We start from the raw sequence: 6,054 nt of genomic DNA, 5'->3' as shown, positions 1-6,054 counted from the left end.
TATGCGATATGTCTCTCTATTCCATCCTCTATCTGAGATAGAACTCCACCCATAGCAAATGCACTAGCATCTGTGTCTAACACAAAGGGTAAGTTCAGGTTCGGGTACCTTAAGATAGGTGCTGAAGTGAGACCTATCTTTAGGTTTTTAAATGCTTTGTCACACTGAGGGGTCCAACTGAACTTTTCTGTTTTCTCGGTCAGTTTGTGTAGAGGTCGGGCTATATCTGTAAACTGCTTTATCAATCTTCGATAGTATGAACATGTACCCAAGAAACTTCGCACATCTGTGACTGATTTTGGTGCAGGCCATTCCTTAATTGCATTCACTTTATCTGGAGAGGTTGATATCCCTTCTTAACTAAATATGTGACCAAGGAAAGCTACCTGGTCTTTGAAGAAATCACACTTCTTGGGAGAAACCTTTAATCAAGCTTCTTGTAATCGTTGCAGTACTGCATCTAGATGATTTACATGGCTGTGGAAATCTTTCGAAAAAACAATTATGTCGTCGATATATAAGAGACAAATTTCGAAGTTCAGACCCGCTAATACATTTTCCATTAGTCTCTCAAATGTGGCTGCTGCATTATATAAGCCGAATGGCATGACCTTAAATTGGCAAAAACCATGTGTGGTAACAAATGCTGTCTTTTCTTTATCTTTAGGGTCCATCGTTACCAGTAACCGCTTGCTAGGTCTAAACAACTAAACCATTGTGATCCTCTTAATGCATCAAGTGAGTCATCTATACGCGGTAGAGGGTATGAATCTTTTTGCGTTACTTCGTTGAGTTTCCGGTAGTCGATACAATATCGAATGCTATCATCCTTTTTGGTTACCAATACGATTGGTGCACTCCAAGCGCTAGATGATGGTTCTATAATTCCTGTTATAGGCATTCTCTGCACTTCCTCTCTTGCTGCTTCTTTCTTATGAAGAGGTATCCGTCTAGGCTGTTGCTTGATTGGTCTTGCGTCTCCTGTGTTAATTTTGTTGGACACAATATTTGTCTTCCCTGGGTCTGTCTTTGATTTTGCGAATACTTTAATGTGCTTCTGCAAAAGATCCCATACCAGTTCTTGTTGTTCCTTAGAAAGGTTCTCGGTACAAGAGTCCAATAATGGTTTCATATAATGTGTAAAGCTTGTGTCTACACTGGCTCTATGTTGGTGTCATTCTTGGTTTGTACTTCACTTACATTTGGTTCTATTTCAGCTATAGCTGCAGAAGTATCTTTGTAAATTTTCAGCTCTTGGTCACTAACATTTATGACACGAATGAGTACCTTACATTCTTTGGGTTTTACTAGACATCTTGCAACTAATAATCCGGACTGTTTAAGGTCACGTTTCGTTCCATCTATGAGGAGTTCTTTATCATTTAAATTTGGGTGAACTTTCCCTTCAATTATCATCTCACTTCTTGGGGGAATAGATAAAGTCTCTTGCATAGAAATTTTAAACACACTACTTTGATCACTGGCAGTGTCGCATACTAGCTTCTGGTCACCAAGTGTAAGAGTTCCTTCCCCTAGGTGTAACTGACAGTTATGTTCTCTGAGGAAATCAAAGCCTAGAATCATCTGTGCATCAATGTCAGCAACTATTGCTCTGTGTTCAATTATTTCCCCTTTGATTTTGAATTGTAGTACAGTCTGACCGTCTGGTACAACAAGGTCACCATTTGCCATTCTTAAATTACTGTAATTTTGTTCTATCTTTGGTCTCATACATCTGTCTATTTCATGATATTTCTTTGGATGAATAACTGTGATAGACGAACCAGTGTCAATGATAGAGTTTATTTTCAAATTGTAAACAAAGACATCAAGTGTTAATGAGTTATTACTTGATCCCTTTATTTCTAAAACTTGTGGCCCTTTTTGTTGTGTAGTTGACGTTAGGTCGCTGGCGTCAACTACTGCACGTTTTCCTGGTTCTCTGGTACTTTGGTCACTACGCTGTTGGTGTGACCCGATTTTCTTTGACTCTTGTTTTTCTCTGCTTCCAGGTGTCGTTGTAGTAACCTACATACACTCTTGATGTGACCATCTTTCTTGCAGTAGAAACATGGACCTTTCTTGTTGAACTTCTTTTCTGTGTTCTGGCTGATGAGAGCTATTTGGTGTGCATCATTTCTGATGTTTGCATCCATCGGTTCTTCTCTCTGCAACCGTACCGCGACTCTGTTTCCTCTTCCGCGAGCTTGTTGAAATGTCTCATATTCTAATGCTAGTCGTACTGCATCTTCTAATTTTCTAGGTCTCCCTTGGAACACTGACCATTCCATCTCTTGTTCATTTAAACTTTCAATGAACGAATCCTTGGTAATCTGATCGCGGAAATCTAGGGGTGCGTATGGGTAAGCCATCCTTACAAGTCGCTTGATATCTTGCATCAATTCTGTGATAGATTCATTTTTCCTCCGTACTCGGCTCTTTAATTGTGTTTTTGTAAATCTCTTTCTGATTTTCTGGTTCAAACCTTGCCGATAGTGCAGACACGAGGTGACGAAAACTATATCGATACTCTGGTCTTAGATCACTCAGAACGCTTAATGCCGGTCCCCGTAGACTCGTAACTAACGCTAGTGCTTTAGTTTCGTCGTTCCAGAGGTTGAGTTCAGTGATCATGTCAAAATGTACTATGTAATCGTTCCAATTCATAGTACCATCAAATATTGCCGGTTTTCTTCCTCTCAGTTCCTGTGTTCGTCTGAATTCAGGTTCCGGTGCTCGTCTTGAGTAGCCATCGTAAGGTACGTCGTGTTCATAACGATCGTGCGTTCTCTCTTGAATGGTTTCAAATGGACGCATGATTGGGCGAAATTCGTCGTTCCGTGATTAATAGAACTTCTTGATATCATTGGATATGACGAACTTGTTCTTGAATAATCATAATTACGAGGTTCATCGTACGAACTTGGCATAGATGTGGTTCTGTACGGCTGGTATGCATTGTGCGTATGTTCGTCCTCGTACATGGTATTGATGCCAAAACGCCCATTATTTTGGTCTGTCGATCGCTTGTCATCACTTGTTGGTTTTACTCGATTTTGTAACAAGTTCATTTGTGATTTCAAAGATTTTATTTCGTCGAGAATCACGCGTAAACTATTTTGCGCACATGGGTTTACACTGGTACTATCGCCTATTATGCTGTGGTCGTTATTGTTATTGACCTGTAAAAGAACTTCTCTACTTGGTGTACCATCAATAAATTGTCCTTGATGAGGCTCTTCAATATGATCGTTTTCCTCCATAACTTTTTCTTCGTTCCTTGACATCGTCGTAATTGTAAATGTGTTGCAGTTTTTAAACAGCTGATCCCACCGCTGCCACCAATGTAACGAACCGAGGGTACGGGTAAATGCTTAAACTTAATTATGGGTCGCTGTTTAATTATTATCTTGCGTCAAGGTTCAAAAAGAATTAACTTTGGTCACAGTTTATAGAAATCGTTGATTCACTTATTATATTCAATTTGCCGTAACTTAATATAAATACTCCGTATAAAGTTTTTACCATTTATTGCAACGAACGAATGGTTCCATATAAATAAAACACATATAATTATTACTATTATACAGTACGGTTGGTACAACATTATTAACTCCTATAAGTATAGCGACAAACCAATCCAGGACGCCCTAATACAAAAGTTGTATTACTTTAGTAATAGCAAAAAGACTTGGTAATGTCAATACATACCATTGTCAAGCGAGTTGCTCTTCACTGTCAACTGAACTTTGCTTTCAAAACACCGTTTTTATGCCCTAACTTGTTATGTTGATGCTGAGACGTTGACAACGTCATAAGCGTCAACTAACTTGGAGCATTTATCTCATAATAATTATATGATAATGTTGTACCGACATAAAATACATGACATTTAACATTTTAACATTATAATACAAAATTACCATTAATAAAGTTAAATAACATCAATTATTATTGTTCATTTCGATTGTCATTATTTTGTTATAAAGAGTTTAAATAGTTTTAAACATCGGGCTCAAATTCCGTAATATACCGCAAGCATGGCGGTTAGTCCGAACGAAAGTAAACAAGTCTGCATTCTAATAGAATAAAAAGATTTATTAAACCATGTAAATAAAACAAGTAAGTCACAACAACACACAAATAATTTAAACAAATCCAAAATGAGTGAAAGGTGATATCACTCAGTATAAATAATCAAAAAAGAAAATGAACAGTTCCAAAGTTTCTATTCATTAGCGCTTTCTGGATTTACATCCTTCTTCAGGTGAATGTACATAAGTTATGAAATTGTTTTCCTTCATATAATATATATATTACTTCCCTTTACAAATTCCCTTTATAAAAATTTAAATACAGGTACTCTAGATGATTTAATACTGTAAAAAGTAAGTTGTTTTCAGCACAGATATATTGTATAGCATGTCATTAGTGTAGGTCTACAATGCTGTATAAATATCATTCACTGTATAACAAAATTACCATCCTTTCAATATTGATTTCGATTGCTTTAGCCCTATTATAACACAAATTACAATATAATATATTCAATAAATAAAGACAATCTACTAATTATAATTAACATATGCATAGTTTAAGGTCAATAATTTACAAATCACCTTAAAGTTTATAATGTCCGCATTCTTTCATACACCCCGCCAAATGACACTTCTTTCGAACTGAACCAGTACACGTGTTCCGTTGGGTAGTCGTAATTTCATCCAAACCTCAAATATCGTAAATTATGATGTTTAATCCTAAAGTATATATCCTAAATACTACTTACCTACTAAATCAGGTTTGATAACACACATGTTTTTTTTTATTTTAACTTAATTGTTTTTCCACTTTCGTTTTCGCTGCCTTGCATTTCCGACCGCTATGATCTAGGTTACATTTTTAACTTGTCAACAATGTGGGAAATAAAGGTACAAGTGTGAAGCAACATAACACACGGATAGAATATTCATTCATGTATAATAATAACATAGATAGGTATTTTTAAATCTCTTACTTTATTTTTCTTTAACACATTTTGTAAAAATTATTCGATACCGGCAAATATTCGTTACCGGTAAAACGACTGTAAAATACAATTACTATTACATTATATTTTTAAAAAAGTAACTAGTTGAGAAAGAAAATACACCTATATGCTCTCATATATTTTGATCGCTTTATAAAAAGGGGGGAGGGGGGGGGGCAGAATGAAAATATGGGGAATTGAAAGTTAACAGTGTACCCCTACCAAATGTTAAGTTTTATATCTTGCGTAGGATTTTCTTATTCTGGGTTAAAATAGTATTCAATAAAGGTACAATGTCAAAGATTACGTGTATGCAAAAATAAGTTTAAAATTCGAATACTTTAATTTACAATATTTAATTTTTGTTATTCTACCGAGGGGCCATATGGCACAATATCTTTTGAACGCCCATTGTTGTTCAGGTGAGCGATGTGGCCCCATGGGCCACTTGTTATGACCCCCCCCCCCCCCCCCTCCCCTCCATTTAAATATGGTTAAGTAATAAGCTAATAATAATAATAAGTTATTTGATAATTTATATCTTTATTCTAATATCTGAGGGGAAAACACATATTAATTTTAAAGTAGAATTTTATTAAAGAAACAAGAAAATAATAAAGACAAGTCTATGTCGGAGACATATTATCGGAAACACTGTACACTGTGTTCGAGTAATTGGATAAGAAAGTATCTTTTCCGCCGACATATTTTTTTATCATTTGTAGGAGTTAATTTTTCAAACCTCCATATACGGTTCTTCAAAGCTGTGATATATTATGTCTCCCCTTTCAAAGGGGAGACATATTGTTTTTGTCGACTTTCTTATTCTTCTTATTCTTCTTATTCTTCTTCTTCTTATTCTTCTTCATCCAAATTTGTCCATGCCGTAACTTAAATACCCTTTGACATTAAGACTTCAAACTTTAAACATAGGTAGATGGTATTGAGAAGGAGTGCACGCCACCAAAAGTTTTGACCTTGACCTATTTTGTTCTTCAAGGTCAAGCTTTTCATAAAAAATATTGTCC

Source organism: Magallana gigas, chromosome 3, assembly GCF_963853765.1.
Source record: "Magallana gigas chromosome 3, xbMagGiga1.1, whole genome shotgun sequence".
Classification (NCBI taxonomy): Eukaryota; Metazoa; Mollusca; class Bivalvia; order Ostreida; family Ostreidae; genus Magallana; species Magallana gigas.
Note: the sequence above shows the minus strand (reverse complement) of the source record.